At 54.8% G+C, this 16,761-nt stretch overlaps 1 protein-coding gene across 1 annotated transcript in view; it reads right to left on the bottom strand.

The window, feature by feature from the left end:
* IGSF21 (immunoglobin superfamily member 21) overlaps window positions 1–16,761 on the bottom strand; it is a 229,312-nt gene that overhangs the window by 12,971 nt on the left and 199,580 nt on the right. The gene's annotated exons all lie outside the window — the stretch shown is intronic.

Genomic DNA, 16,761 nt, shown 5'->3' on the forward strand with positions numbered 1-16,761 from the left:
GAAGCACAAAAAGAAAAAGGCTTAATGGAAGAGTCAGGAGAAATTCACTGCGTACCTCAGATGGGCCAGGCCCCAGACTGAGTGCTGGGTTGGGGGTGGGGGCAAATGCTGTCCAGCCCCAGAGGGTGCCGATGTCATCAACCACGGTGTGAATGACATCCCTGCTGGGTGTAGAGAGAGGGCCCTGCCTCACAGGGCTCACAGCCTGGTGGGTATGACAGCACATGACACAGAGATGACATAGTTAATGTGCTCGGTGCACCAGGTACCGGGAGGTACAGCAGAGTGTAAACAGGCCTTGTTCAAGCCTGAAGAAGTGACACTGTGCTGTGACCTGAGGAAGCAACCATGCGGGACGAACATGACGGGTGTCGGGGACAGCATGTGCAAAAGCCTGGGGACAGTTTGGCCCGGGGCCGAGGGCAGGGTGGGAGGGAATGGGATGGGAGGCAGGGGAAGGTGGCACCCAGTGGGGCTGGGCCGATGTGCAGAGCACTGAACAGGGGAGATTGGTGGAGGGTGGCCCCTCACTGACTCAGGTTCCCATGGGCTCAGAGAGCCTACTGCGACATTTTCAGGAAGTTTGAGAACCAGTTGTTCAATGACTGCTAGCTGGACACGGGCCACACTAGGCATGGACATCAGTCGCAGCTTCGAATCGGGGCTTTCTCTGCTTCTTTGCTCCTCCCCCTGCCTCAGCCCCCAGAGATGGGGTCACTAGGCTTCTGCTGTTCTGAGTTTTCCTTCTTTGTCCTGAGAGCAGTAGGGAGCCACAGAAGGTTTTAGGCAAGAGAGGTGATGGGACCCGAGTTGCATTTTGAGAGACTGGGAACGGAATGGAGGCTGGAGAGACGGATGCTCAGACCCCAGTGAGGGTAGTCAGAAGAAGTTGGCTACTTTGGCAGGCATTGGAGGCCTGGAGGCTTCTTCCCACCTTCCTTTCATTCCGGAAGCCAACTGACCACAGATGGCCCTGCCCCCCCAGCTCACCTCTCTGTTCTCCTCACCAGGTGCCACTGGCTGCTTTGCCAAAGCCGGGCTCCAGGCACTGTGGGCACTGGAACAGGCCCACATGGAGCCATCGGGCACGCCTGGGTCCCTGTCCCAGTTAAGTCACCACCACCTCCACGTCCTTGGGCAAGTCACCAAAACTGTGAGCCTCAGTCTCCCACTTCCTGGAATGGGAGCCCTACCTGACAGGCATGTTCAAAGAACCAGCCAGTGTGAAAAGGCTTAGCCCATGGCAGGAATTCCCTATTCTTATGATTCTTCTGGTTAATTCCCCAACCCCCTCATTATCAGCAGCACAAAGTCCATAATCTTAGAACTTCACTTGGGAAAAGCTGTCTGTTCTGGCTTATCCGGCCTTGGGTCCCCAGCACTGGGGGAAGCAGAGAAAATGAAGAGGGGTGGGCTTTTCCTCCCGGCACGGGGTTTTCACCCCGGTTAAGCTTACTTAAACTTGACAAACATTTCCCGACACCTACTAGGTGCGGGGCATGGTGCCAGGTGCTCACTGTAGGCACCCGTGATGACACAGACACCGTCACGAGAGGCTCTCCGTCTGGCAGGGGAGGCGGCCGCCTGGCAACTCTATTTTAAGGTCTGGGGAAACAAAGCCAGGTAGGAACCATTCATTCACCCAGGCAGCCAAGCACGCGCTGTCAGCGGGAGAGGCAAACAGGAAGCGATGGGAGAACAATAGACGGAGAATTGTAATTAAGTGTAAGATGGGATGAAACAGATGGTAAGTGAGGCAAGAACTCCGAGGGGGGAAAATACACCAGAACACTTCAATTACCCAGAAGTTGCAGATTCTACAATCTAGCGTCTGTAAAATTCAACTGAGAACTGGGATGTTACCGTAAGCACCAAGAGCAGCCCACGTTTATGAGCCAGACGCCGTTCCAAGCCCCCACCTGTGTTAATTCACGGAATCCTTGCCACGAGTCTATGCCCGGGTTTATGTATTCCTGCTTTACAGATGAGGACACTGAAGAGGTGAAGCAGCTTGCCTGGGTTCATGGATGGAGTCAGGATTTGCAGCCAAGCGCCCCAGCTCCTTGGAGCCTAAACTTGGACGTGAAACTCTGCCTTCTAGATGTCTGGAAAGAAGGAAGGAGCTCATACCTGTTGGCAGCTGAACCCTAACTACACATTTGAGCCATTCATCCTTCTGGCATGTCTCAGCTTCCACAGGTACCGGAATCCAGATCTCCTGAGAACTTCCCCGGGGCGGCTCTACTTAACGCACTTGCCCCGAAGATCGAGGACCATGCCACTTAGACTGTAGCCCCAAGCTCTGGCAGTGCCCATGGTGGCATTTGTGCACCCCTCAAGAGTCCTAGAGGCTGAGACTTAGGCAGGGGACACCTTTGAACTCACTCCTTCAGGATTCCTTACCTTCACTGAGCAGACAGGAAGTAGGCACCTAGAACTTTCCTTGCAGGATTGCTTTGAGAAGTACATGAGATGATGCTTGCAAGACGCCTGGCATATGGGGAGCCTGTGATACAGTTTAGCAATCTTAACTAATATTATCTGTATCCCTAACAGAGAAAGGGAGTCTAGGACAATGGTTAAGAGTGTGGGTTCTAAACTCAACCACCCAGGGTTCAAAGACCAGCGGTACCACTACTGGGTGTGTGACCCTGCGTGTGTTATTTAACCTCTGAACCTCAATTTCCTTATCTGCACAATGAAACTGGAGGTTACCTTTGAGCATTCAATGATGTAAGACCTCAAGGTGTTTGAACAGTGCACCCAATACATGTCAGCTGCGTTTATTAGCACTATTACTCACCAACATTCTTTCTTTGAGGATCCTTGCTACCACCGGCTGGGAGAATAAAACCTGCTCTTTGGTCCCGGGGCACTCACAGTTCAGTGAGGAGCTCAGAAAATGCCCTGGACTGGCACCGGTCCATACACAGTCATCACTGACCCCACGTGGCTGCTACACACTCAAAATTTGGCTTTTTCAAGTTCATGTGTGTTGTAAGTATACAACACACTCTGAATTTTGAAGACAATTGCAAAGAGAATGTTATTAAAGAATAGTATTCATATTTTATAGTGGTTCCTGTTGAAATAACATTTGGGCTATATTGAACTTAATGAATGTGTTATAGGAATTACTTTCACCTTTAAAAACTTTTCTCAATGCAGCTATCAGAAAACTTACAATTACATATGCGCCTGGCCTTATATTTCTCTTGCCCCGCACTGGATTAGACCTTCCATTTACAGGTAAGCAACTTGGGTCAGAGACAGGGAGAGGTTTGCCTGTGGTCACGCGGTGAGTCAATGGCAGAGCCTGGCCAGGCACCCCAGGCTTTATGAATGCAGGCTGGGGTTCCTGGCACGCCACGGGTGCCCCCCAACATACACACACACATCTCCACGTGCACACATCCCCATCCTGTAGATCTGCACCCAAGTCACGCACGCCGCCCACACAGACCCTGATTGGGAGCTGTGTTCCTGTCCCTCGTTATATTGCTGAGCAGGTGTTAGCAATATGTACAGTTAATCAAGCTCGTAAGACAATAACAGATTTCGGTCGTATGGGCGACGACGCAGCAGAGCCGCTAATATCAGTGTGGACAGCCCAGGCCTCCCACACTCTCCCCGCCAACACGGCCCCCAGCCACCGTGTCCTAGAGAAACGTTACCCTGCCATCTTGCCTGGCGCAGGGCTCTGAGCGCAGACAGCTGGGGAGCTGCCTACACCCAGGAGTCCCCGGCTGCCTATGGTGGCTCCCCCCCCCCACATCACTGTCACCCGCGCCCCTTCCTCCTTTCTTCGCCTTCCTTTGATTGAGAACAGTGCTCTTTCTCTCACAACCCACTGTTCATGGACTTCTTGTCTACAGCCTTCTTCCTCCACTCTTAGTGTTCTCAGCCACATCGCATCCCCACCTCCATCCTTACCTCTAACCCCACCTCCATCTTCTCTTCCATCCCTACCTCCATCCTCACCTCCATCCTCACCTCCATCCCCACCTCCATCTCCACCTCCATCCCCACTTCCATCCCTACCTCTAACCCCACCTCCATTCACACCTCCATCTTCTCTTCCATCCTCACCTCCATCTTTTCCTCCATCCTCACCCCCATCCCCATTCCCCTTTCCAGTCCTGCCCCCACGTCCACTCCCTTCCCCATCCCTATCTCTACCCTCACCCTAACTCAGTCCGTATTCCTGTCTCCATCTCTTCCCCAATCCCAAACCCATCTCTACTCTCACCTCCATCCCACCCCTGTTATAATCTCTGACCAAGGTCAAAATGAGCAGTCCCCTTATGTGCCCATCGTGAGATAGAGTCCGTGGCCTCGAGAGCAGAGTCCAGCCACAGGCAGATGGCCAACTGCAGGCACAGGCGCAAAGTGACTTCTCAGACCGGAGCAATCCTAAGTTCAAAGTCAGGCTCTGGAACGATCAGTACAAAGCAGAGCCACCTGGCTGTGCTCTAGGTGGCAGAGAATGGCAAAGGGTCATCAAGCACGAGCCCTGGCTCACTGATCTCTCCCCGCTTCTTCTGTGACAGTGTCCAACGCATCCACTGTTAGTGCCTCATTCCCTCGGACTTTGAGTTTGTGCCTTCAGGGATGTCTGTGCTAGAACAAGGCTCTCTCGGGGGTGTGCGCCTCAGATGACCCTCCTCGGGTGAAGAGACATTGAGCAGGCATATGCGGCTTAGGGAGGGGTCAAACAGTAGCCACCATAATAGCAGGGAGACCCACACTGCGCAGAGCTTCAGGATTCACCCACCACTCCTGAGCACGTTCTCGCACTGCGTAGCCCGGCCCTGGGCCATGGAAAGAGCCCCCGCCCCACTGTGTTCTACAAGTCCACCATCACGGTCCAACAGAGGTCACTGCCATCGAGGCCAGTGGCCCCCAATCACGCCAGTGGACGTCCCAGTTTATTTTTCTTTTTGGCCCTCAGCAGAGAGGACCGGTGCTGGGAGTTGCTTTGACTTCGTCGAGGACAGGAAAGGCAGCGTGGCTTTGCGCCTGCCGCAGCCGTGCGTCACGGCTGAGCTCCCTTGTGTCTGCTACACGGACGTCAAGGGAGGCAGGGGCTGGCATTTCGGACTCCACGGTGAAGACGGACCCAGCGAGGTGATGGTCGGGTGAGCTGTTTTATGAAATTAACTCAGACCTGTCGCCTACCTTTCTCTTGAAAGCAGACCTTTGTCTCGGTCATCGTTACTCACTTTGGGGATAACATGACGGCTCTTTGCCGCAGCCGTTGGGATTTGGGAACACAGGCCTGCTCCTGCACAGACCCTTGCATTCTTGGAGAGAGAAGGCTTCCCCACGCCCGTCCACAGCTGTATCCGCTAGAATTCAGTGCTCCTCCCACCCAGCCCAGGCTTCGCGACCACCCTCTGGTGGGAATTTGGGTAAATCCCCAGACCCCTCCCCCAGATGACAGTCTTCTCCACTGTAAAATGGGTTCCGTAAAACACACCCTCCCAACCTTTCAGCTTGTAGAATTTTTGAGAGGTGAAGCAAATGAGGAAATGAACGTAAGCCTTTTATATGGACCGCAAAGTGCTGTGCCAACAGGAAAGGATTATTTACATTGCCTGTTCGATCGCCTCACCCACCCCTTGGTTTAGAGGGACGGACGGGGGAGTTGCGTTCTCTCCCCGGCATGGCCTCTGTCTGAAGGGCGGGAGAATCGGCCTGTTCCTTGGGCACCACTCTGTAGTGGCGCTTAGCACATTTCTGCTCCGGGGGCCATTTATCATGGGGCGGTAATCAATTAGCTTTGGGGGAGGGGTGGGAAAGGGGAAAGACAAGTTCGAAATTATATTATTTGCAAAAATCCATTCTTTCCTCTCAGCGTGCCTGCTCTATTGACTGCCTTCCTCTTCAATCAGCTCCTAGTCATTACACTATATTTCAAAAAAGAAAAAAGAAAACCACCCTCTTAATATAAAAGTGTCAATGAATATAAATGTACCTCCATGTTTCCTGTGTTAATTTGTTTCTTTTTTCCTTTTTGTGGGTGTGTGTGGTTCCACATCTCAGTGTTTCTTCCCCACCCTCTCTTCCGATCTCTCTCTGCTTCTTTAAGATACTGCTCCAAGGAGCACCTCCTCCAGGAAGCCTTCTCTGCTGTAGCCACACTCAGCTGCCCAAGCTTCCTTCCTCACCTTGCTCACCTCCTCTGTGCCAATCACATATGAGTCCTTCTGTTAGTTAACCCCACCATCTCCTTTAGGGCTGGCCTTGGGTATTGCCTCCTCCAGGCAGTCTTCCAGGACTTTGCCAGGCTCCCTTAGGGCTTATCCTCTGGTTCTGGGAGCGTCCTGCTCTTGTCGTACTCACAGGTGCTGGTCACTCTGTCCTGGACCCATGCCTGTTCCTCCACTAGCTTGTGTGTTCCCCGAAGGCTGGAGCCTTGCCCTTCAACATAACCTCAGAGTCAATGCAGGCCTGCCCCACAGGAATTCAGTTGAATTCCTGCTTGTTTCCCTTCTTCCTTCATTTTTTCCAGCACAGGCAGGTGCACAGCCTTTTCGTGGGGGGATCCTACAAGACCCTGATGTGCTGGGGGCCTGCCCCCCATAACTAGCTTTGTCTTGATTCTCCCCCACTTGATCAGGCTGCAAACACACTGAGATTTTTTTGGGGGGGGCCCACAAACACACTAAGGTTGTTCGCAACCTCAGGGCCTTTGCATCTGTTGCTTCCTCTGCCTGAAGTGCTTCACTCACCTTTTTGCATGGCTGGGTCCCCCCCGCAATCTAAGCTAGGTCCCCCTGTTACTGTCTGTCACAGCACTTTGTTACTTCTTCATAGAGGTCATCACAGTCAATGTATAATTATTTCATGCGCTGGTCTGCATACTGGTCTCTCTCTCCGATATCCTAGCCTAGAATGGAAGCACCATGAGGGCGGAAACTCTTTCCATCCACAGTCCAATCCCAGGGCCTGACACACAAGAGACTGGTCAATAAACATTTGTCAAGTGAATAAATGGATGAGTCGAGGGGAGGGACCCAAGTGTCCCGCCCAACAATTCCTGCCCAAGCTGGAAGGACAGACATCTCCAGCCTCACCCAAGCCCCTTTCTCCCAACAGAAGCTGGAGGAGGCGGATCCCTCAGTGGGAGTGGGACTCCGGCAAAAGGAGGGAGAGAAAAAGCACAACTCTTTGCTTTATGGGAAAATTAAATATTGAACTGAGTAGTAACAGCAACCAGGGGGGAAAAAAAACCTGACAAAAAGCTCCCAAATGGAGCCGCCCTCTGTGACAGGAGAGATAAACGCAGCGTCTGTGGGTATTTGGGCTGCGAGGGACCCTTTATGTGCCAGCTGCTGAGCTGACACCCTACCCTCACACCCACAAGCTCCCTCCAACCTGGACGTGTGGGAAGGCTCATGCTGGTGCAGTGGTGAGGGTGAGGGACCTGGTGCCTAGGTCATGGCCTAGGGAGGGTGGCCACTGCCCAGGACCCTCCGTGCCAGGAGACAGAGGCCTTTCTGAGGGGCGAGGGGCTACGAGGGAATTAAGCGGCTGTGGGCAGAATCCATCCCCCGCCTCCCGCTCCACGGGAAGCTGGCGGGGAGCACCCACTCACCTGCCTGGTTCCTCCCCTGACAGCTGTTGTGCTTTTGCAGCGGTGCAAGATAAAATTAACAACCCACTGGAGGCTCTGGCTGACTGCTCTGGGGGAGCGGGGCGGGAGCTAGAGCCCGGCAGCGAGGGAGGCGGTGAATCGCCTGGGCAGAGCAGGAGGCTACGCAGGCTGCGGCTGCGGCTGAAGAAACCCTACCCTCACACCCGCACAGTTTGCCGGGGGCAGTGGGGAGGCCGGGCCGCAGCCTCCATGTTGGATTGGACGGGTGCTCTCGTGCTGTTTTGTAGACCATGCCTTCGATCTGGTGCTTCTCAATGTGTGGTCCCCAACCAGCAGCATCAACCTTCCCTGGGAGCTGGTTAGACACGAAAATTCTGAGCCCCGTTCCAGACCTGCTGAATCAGAAACCTCAGGGGAAGGTGGGGGGAGGTCCAGCCACCCGGCTTTCAACAAGCTTTTCAGGAGATTCTAATGCAAGTTCAGTGTGTGAGTCACTGCCTTGACTTCTGTGAGCTGCAGTCTGCTCGCCTCTAAATTAGTGATACAATGGTGGTGTTACGTGACCTGAGGCCCATAGTAGGTGCTCAGGGAACAGCAGTGAAAATTATTACTGACCTGGAGGGCCAGGTTCAGGGAGGGCAAGCCCCAGTGCACTTCTCCAGCTCTCGGCAGAGCGGGCAGAGCGGGCAGAGCGGGCAGAGCGGGCAGAGCGGGCGTAGGTAGAACTCTGTCCCAGACTTTCTGACTCTCTGCACTGATTGGGTCAAAGGACTTCAAATCCCCAACGACCCGCCCCCCCCAGCCAGGCAACTTTCTGCTTGTGCCTTGATTGGCTGTTTGTGAATGTTCCCAGTCTTCTGATTGGCCTACTTGGCTGCCAGTCCCACGTGGACCCACCCTGCACTTGGGGTTTGCTGGCTGGAGGCAGCCTGCCTGTGGCCACCACAGGAGGCTGCCTCAACCCTTCCACGTCATTGTAGTTTATGTGGCAATAGAGTAAATGTGTTCAGGCCCAGATAGGTGCCATTTCTGCAGAGATGAAATCTATGGGGTGTGACATGAATCTGTTTTAAATAGCAGCAATACTGGCTATTTGGGGGATGTTCTCAATGCATCCCAGAGGTATATATTACACACATGGGTGATTTTATCAGGTGCCGTACTTGGAGTTTGAGGAAGGAAGCCTCCAGAAGCCTGGGGAGGTCCTAGCAAGTGGAGAAACATTTAAGATCCGGCAAGAGCCGGTGGCACCCTCTCAAATGCTTCCTGCTCAAGTTCAGGTTCAGAGCTGCTCTGTAGTCCCCTCTCATCTGCCCCCAAAAGCAGTGTGCTGAAGCTCGGAGGCTCTGCGTGGACCCTACCCTGGAAAACTTCTGTCTCTTTCAGCAGAACTTGGCTTCCCTAAATACTGGGCCTTGGTATTCTAGGGCCCAGAACAGGACTTAGCCCTGACCTTCCCCACCCAGGGCCTGAGACGCCTGGCTCCAAAGTCACTGCCCTTTTGATCACAGGCAGTGTGTCCCTTAGGCAGTCGCTAGTCTTCTGAGCCTCACCCACAGTGTGCCTGTCCCGTGTGGGCTGCTTGTGAGGGTTGAAGCACGTGGCAGGGGCCACCTCTGCCGACCTCACAGCAGAGCCCCCAACCCGCACCCCCCCAACTCAGAGCCTCCTTTCCTGCAGCAGATTTCCCAGGGCTCCCTGCGGCTGGAGTCTTTCCTGTCCAATCAGCATTTTAAGATTGATTTCCAAGTCAAGGGCAAGTAAATCATTCTTGCTGCTTGCTTCTCATAAAGCAATTTCCAGGGGAGACAAGAAGGGAGGAGAGGGGAGAAGCCGTGGAACAGGCGCTTTTGGAGGAAGAGGATTATGTGATTCCCCCCCACAACATTTTACGATGAAAAATTTCCAACCTATCGAGAATTATATTATCTGAACTTGTACTCGTCATCCAGTTTCTACAAGGAACATTGTAGTCTACTTGCTTTGTCGTACAATACGTTTGTCGCATTGGTTCATTTTCAAGAGCTGGGTGAGGCTAAGCCAAGCTTCATCCCCAGAGGGGCTTGAATTGGGGTTCTCAGAGATCTGGCACATGTGGCCTCTTGCCCTGGCCTTGCTGTGGCCCCGGGGGCCAGGGCCTTGGCCACCTGTCTCACCTCTGACCTCTCCATCCTCAGGCCTCATCAGGCCTATTCTGGCCTCAGTTCTCTCGTCTGTAAAATGGGGACCCGACAGTGGCTGCCTCGCAGGGCTGCTGTGGGGAAGAACTGAGCTCACGTTTGGGAAGCTGTTCGCAGGAGGCCCGCTATGGTAAGTCCTGTATCCCTTGGCCACGAAATCAGTGAGCAGTGATGTCCATCGCTGGTCCTGGAACAGTGGCTGGCCTTCACCTATGTCGCTCACTCTGACTGCTGGCCCCTCGCACTAGGGACACTGGTTCACTCTGCTGATCAGGACCCAGTTCGGGGCAGCTCTAGTGAGTGTGTGCCCAGCTGCTGTTCACAGGGGTCACTGGGGGCAGGGGCAGGTTTGCTCAGTGAGTGTCCTCCTCTGCCCTCTGAGTCTGGGGCCTACTGGGTCCCCAGGCACACAGTGAGCGGGATGGGGGTGAGGGGTGGAGAGATTACCATCCCCTCAACTTACTGGTGGTCACTCTGGGGAGGGCTCCCTGGTGTTGGCGTACAGGATTCCTAAAGCCTTCCCCAGTTCCAAAGCCTCTTGCTCTGTGTGAGGAGGTCCAGAGGGTTCAAGGTTAGGGAGGAGGCAGACCTCCTGACCAGCTGTCAGACAATGGGACTGGCTGGTCAGCAGAAAGGGGCCCAGGGTCTCCCTGATGGGGAGCCTCAGGAGTTGGGGGGGTCTCTTCTCTGACGGGCCCGGGCAATCGGCTGGGGCGGGGGTGGTGACTGGCACCATAGCTGCCCAGTGAGTACCTCCTCTACCCTCCTACGCCCAAATCCCAGGGTGCTGGGGGGCTTCGCAGACCTGTCCTGGCTCTGGTGGCATCCCTGACAGATGTCCCTGGACTCAGGGCCGGGCTGTGGCCTTGCCTTTCCTGTCTGCCTGGGGCCCAGCCCAGGGGACAGAGGGCAGCCCGACCCTACAGCAGCCAGGCCTCAGAGAAGAGAATTCCCCCAGGCACCTCCCACACCTCCCCGGCTCCCTCAGGACTGGGCACAGCAGTCGGTCACACAGGGGCTCAGGAGCCACACTGTCCCAACCTGGGTCTGCCACCTGTTGGCTCCGTCATCTTGGTGAGTCACCTGCTCTCTCTGTGCCCATTTCCTCACCTGTGACATGGGGATCCTCATGATACCTGCCCGATAGGGTTCTTGTGAGCACTGTATAGAGGCTTTAGATGCTGGCCGGGCCCCCGGCAACACTGACTAAATGTCAGCTCTTGTTGTTATTATATCTTATTACCTACTCCTCACCTGTGTCCCCTTGGGTCCTGCCCTGCAGCAGTGCTCCCTACCTGCCCTGGTTTGCTGCTCCCACACTGTAATCTACGGGGCTCCTGCTGCTTGAAATGCCTCCTGTGCTGTCTGCCCCCAGCCTACGAGCCCCAGCTCTATGCCACCTCCTCCATGAAGCCTTCCTGATGCCTCCTCTGGGGGGACACTCTCCTTCCTGGCAACTTCCACCTCCCCCAACTTGTGCCCCAGCCCTCCCCCATTGCTCTTATTTTCCTTGCCCTTGAAACCTGTGAACCTGTGCCCTTCTCTGTCTCCCCCATCTTTCAGGGGCTCCTTCAGGGCAGACACTGGTTTTACATCCCTCTTGGTGTCCCCAGAGCCTAGAGGTCAGGCTCTGTACCCAGAGCAGCTGAGACTCCCTATTCAGTCACTCCCTAGCCGTGTGATTGTGGGCGAGGGCCTCCATCCCTCTGAGCCCGGTGTCCTGCTCCGTAAAACGAACACAACTCACTCACTCACTCTCCCACGAGCTGTTGTGAGAAGGAAACACGAGAAGGCTCATCAAGAACGTAGCGCAATACCTGACACATAACGAGCACTTGATCGGAGCTGGCTTTTCATTATTAAGGTTACCATGATTATTAAAAGCATTGTTAAGATGACCACCCCTAAGGAGTGAGCAAGGTCAGTGGCAGCAGCGACAGGGCCGAGTCAAGCTGGAGTGTGCTCTTGGGCCCAGTCTCCCCCCGGTGACGAAGGCAGCAGGCTCTCCCGGGGCCTGGCTCGTTGCCTCCAACAGTTGCCCTGTTCCCTGCTCCCCGCCACTCCTGGCAAAGTTCTGTTCACACCTGTAACCTCAGCCTCATGCCTGCTTCTTAAATCACTGGGCCTGAAGCAGTGCAGCGTCTACAGTCACATATCACTTGTAATTAAGGGCCCTGTCCCAGGGAGGGGACGTTTACCTTCTGCTGGAGACACTAAATCCAGCTCCCAGTGGTGCAGAGGATAAAGCATAGACCTGACCTAACACTTGTCAAGGTTTAACAATGCACCTGCAGGCCCGCTGTGGTGGGGCCCTGGAGACCGGAGCCTGAGGGGCTGGGGGTGTGGGAAGGAGGCAGAGGGAGGCAGTGCCGGGACTGGAGGCCTGTTCTGGTCTGTGGGACACAGAAGGTCCAGGGAGCTGGTGGGGGTCTTGGGGGGCTGCAGACACCTGCCTTGACAATTCCAGGGGACAGATAAATCTCCACAGCTCGAGTCAGCAGTGCACGATGAGCCAGCCATTCCATGAGAGGCTGCAGAGAAGCTCCGTACGTAGCCAGGCAGTCTGGGTTTAAAAACCAGCTTTGCCACTTACTTGCTGTGTGACCTTGAGCAAGTTAGTAACCTCTCTGGGCCTCAGTTTTCTCATTTGTTAAAATGGGAACAATAGAAGTACCTACCTCCTAGAGGTGTGAGGATTAAATGAATTAATATATTTAAAATGCTTGAAGCAATGTTTCACACCCTGTAACTGCAAAATTCACCACCAATGTTGCATGTCCCAACTGTCCCATATCAAAAGGGCCCCCTCTCAGGCCTTCTCTCTTAGCAGGCACATAGTAGGTGCTAATAACTATTGGCCAGATCATGAACTTGTAGGTGTGAGGAATAAATGAGCAAATGGTCTTCGTCAGAGAAGGGCTGGCGACGCCCGCCCTGTGGCCCCAGGAACGAGACGCACGGAGCAGGGCGTGCGGCTGGCTGCTCCCTCCAGCCACAGCCGGGGGTCAGTGAGGTTCCACACCACGCCCAGTGCGCAGATGTGCTTTGGAAGCCTGATCTCCACCCCCAGCTCAGGGCCTCAGGTTCCCACGGAGGGAGAGTGACAATCAGAGAACCCTCAGATTCATACTTTAGGCTTCTCTTAATTAGCAGACTCTATTTTCTCTTCTGTAAAATGGGGATACTGATCTTGCTGACTCCCCAGATGGCTGGGAGAACAGCTGATGGTGTGTCCCAAATATCCCAAGCTGCCTGTTGAGCGGAGCCCTGGTCTCTGGCCCAGGCCCATCTGGCTGCCACAGTGCCCCCTACTTGAACAAGGTCTCTCATCTTCCTGGCAGCCTCATGTAGCAGGAGAACCGCGGGCTCTGGCTCCCAGCAGACCTGAGCTGGAATCCCAGCCCACTCCGGGCTGTTGGGGGCCGGGCCTGTTCCCCGACTCCCTGAGCAGATGTCAGTGAGGCAACCCAGGGAGGACCGGGGCGCCTGCTGCTGAGCACACCATGGGCTGCGGTCAAGGGCACCCCTCCTTCACAGGGCCATGTTCTGGGAGGGAGGGATGGCGGATACTAGAAGTCTGTGCAGGAGGCGGTTAGCAGGCTTGGGCCTTTGGGGCTGAGGCTGGGAAGTGACCGTCCTTGGTAGATGGCCCAGGTAGCTCCAAAGTGTTCCTCTGAGCCCCCAACCCATCTGTCTGGCTCCTCTCTGCACTGGCTCTCAGCTGGTGACCTCAGCTAGCTGGGGGCCCAAGGACAGGCGGGTGGGCGGTGTGGACAGCCTTCTTCCAGGGCCCTAGCCAGGTCCACGCATGGAAGATGCTGTTATATCCATTGTGGAAGACCCTGGCCACTTTGGCCTCGGTCACTGGCCTGCCAAGTGACCCCTTCTGGAAGCCCATCCCAGCCATCTGTCTCATGCCCCTTCTGCCCATCTAGCTGCCCCCTCGGGAGCTCTGCCTGGTGAGCAGGTGCCCTGGCCCCTCCACCACAGTGGCCCATTTTCAGTGGTCACCTCTGCTGGGTGAGATCACACGGTTTCATTGGTACCTTCTCAGGGGCTTGTCTCATGCCAGGTCCTGCCAGGTCCCCTGCATTGCTCCCATCTTTTCAATTGCTCCCCATGTCCTGTGGCTTCTGTCTGGAACCCCCTGGCATGTTCCACCTCTACTGCCTGAGCCCTGGGCTGGCTCCTGTCTCTGTCCCCTTCTCAGAGCCTTCTCTGCGTACCATCTCTGTGTGTAGCAGCTCTATGAAGTAGGAACCTCCATTACCCCCAGGCTCCAGCTGCAGAAACTGAGGCTGGGAGAGGAAAAGTCCCAGCAGGACTGTGGAGGAGGTGGGGGTGAACTCAGGGCTGCTGGTCTGTTCTTTCCTCATCCCCTTTGCCAGTGCCCTGGGTGGGAGGCCAGCCCTGCCACCGCCTGGCTTAGGGATCTCCCACAAGACAGATGTCCCTTCCTGCAGCTCTGGACCCACTCCTGAGCCCTGGCATCATTCACAGTGTGAAGGTTATGGCAAAATGGGTGAGAGGTGAGAAGAGCTACCCTTTTCATGAGCTCACTGAGAGCTTGGGACAGAGGCCTCTACTTCTCATGCACCAATGGGGGAGCTGTTGCTAGGGTATTGCCCCACCCACCCCCACTTAGCAAATAGGGAAACTGAGGCTCCAGGAGCTTAAACAGTCTGCCAGTGTGCACCATGGTTAGGCCCAGGTGCTCCAGTGCCCAATGCCTGGGTTTGAGTCCCAATTCTACCCTTACAGGCCCTGTACCCTTGGGCACATTTTTACCATCCCGTTTTTACACTTGTAAATGGGGAAGGTAACAGCAGACCCTGCCTTAGGGGGTTGTTAAGACAATTAAATGTGTCGACAGGTGCAAAATATTGTAGAACTGTGCCTGGTGTATAGTAAATGTGCAATAAACATTTGCTGCTTTTATCGCCAGTAGCTGCAAACTGGGTTTAACATTCACGGCTGAATGCAAGGCTCCTACCCTTAACCACTCCTCAGCTCTCTAAGGAAGTGCACGCCACTTCTGGTCCACCTACTCGGATAGAGGGATGATTCTTCAAGTGGCGACTACCCAGCCCTGTCGTTTCCAGCATGGTGGACCTGGGGGATCGCTGTTGGCATGCGGAGTGGGTGGGAAGGAGGACGAGGGAGGGAAGAAGGCTTGATCAGGGAGGGGCCCAGGTTTTTGATCAGGCCCTGTCCTCAGAACCCTGGGGCTTCTGGGGTGGGCAGTGGAGTTTGCACCCTCTGGCCCTTCATAGCCTGGACTCATCTGCAGTGCTGGCCTGGATCCTAACTGGCCCACGCACCGACGCCCCCTCCTGACTTGGGCTCTCTGGAGTCTGTGGCCGATACAGTCGCCTGGAGCCCATTCATGTAATGAGTCCGAGCCCAGCAGGAGGCTCCTCTGCTCTGGCTCCAAGACAGGGGAAGGAGCTGCTCCTTTCCCACTCAGCAGGCCTCCTGGGCTCTGGAGGGGGCTGGCGGTGGCTCGGAATCTTGCCTCCCTGCTGCCCTGCCTGCAGATCTCCAGGGATTCTCACTCAGGCAGCCTCCCTCCCTCCAGAGAACCTAACCCATCCCCAGGATGGCCAGAAACACCAGAGCACCATGCTGGCTCTGCCTGGGAGACTCCCATCCCCCGCAGCCGCCCTGCACTCAGGCAGGCTCCCTGAAAGGGGGTCCTGCAAACTGGAGCCCGTTTTCCCACTGGCATCCTTCGGAGACTCAGAGTCGTGTTTCTCCTGTTTTGCTCAGGCCTGCGGCAGCATCAGCAGGCCTTGGAGGGGCAGAGCCTACCCTCAGCTGTCAGATCTCCCCATCCCATGAAGCGCCATCTCAAGGGAGGCCCTCCACCCTGCAATCATTGGTTCTGGGAATATGCTCCTTTTTCTAGAGAGGAGCACTGGGCTGGGAGTCCAGACAATTGAGTTCAAGAATCTGAGAAAGCAGAGCACCAGGTCTCTGGGTTCTGGCCTGGCCACGCGGAAGCAGGCTCAGCCTGCCTCACCCACCCCTGGCATGCCTGTCATCTCTGTCCCTCTGGGAGCACTCGCCAGCCCCAGGGCGAGACTGGTATGGTGAGAAAGGTCGGGGAACCGGCTCAGGACAACTTCCTGTGAAGTCCTTGTCCAAAAGCACACAGCACGGGGGGCGGGGGGGGGGGCAACAGAGCCAGACTGGAGGTGGCCAGATGGCTCCACAAAGCACCACCCGTGCACGAGGATCAGGGGGAGAGAATGGAGAGCCCAGAAATAAACCCTCGCATTCGCAGCCAATTGAATCTCAGCAAGGATGCCAAGACCACTCAGTGGGGAGAGACGGGCCTGTTCGAAAAACAGGGCCGGGGCAACTGGACATCCGCACGCAAATCACTGGGGCGAGGTGCCTCTCTCACACCAAGTTCAAAAATAAACTCGAAATAGGCCATATGCCCGCACGTTCGAGTGAAAACTACAAACGCCGTTAGAAGAAAACCATAGCAGTAAATCTCGGCCTCGGGTCAGGCAAAGCCTCCGTAGACGTGAGACCAAAGGCACAAGCAACCAAAGAAACAATATAGATCCCGGACTTGAACAAAATGAAAACCCTTTTTCCTTGAAAGGACACACCGCCAAGAAAGTGAAATGGTAACTGAAATTGGGGTAGAATACATGCAAATCACACATCCGACAAGGCCCTTGTATCTGGAATAAAGAACTCTAGAAAGTTTATAATAAAGAGACAAATAACTGTACTAAAAATGAGCAAAGGATCTGAAGACATTTCCGCACAGCAGAGACCCAAATGGCCAAGATGCCCATGAAACGATGCTCAACATCATTAGCCGGCAGTGAAATGCAAATCTAAACACCACTTAACGAGAAAATTAAACATACATGTTTACACAAAAACTTGAATGTGAGTGTTCATAGCACAATTACTCACAATAGCCCAAAAGTGGAAACCACCTGAACGTCCATCAGCTGG

The sequence above is a fragment of the Sturnira hondurensis genome, unplaced genomic scaffold (assembly GCF_014824575.4).
Source record: "Sturnira hondurensis isolate 20B ecotype Veracruz unplaced genomic scaffold, ASM1482457v3 Scaffold0004257, whole genome shotgun sequence".
NCBI classification, from domain to species: domain Eukaryota; kingdom Metazoa; phylum Chordata; class Mammalia; order Chiroptera; family Phyllostomidae; genus Sturnira; species Sturnira hondurensis.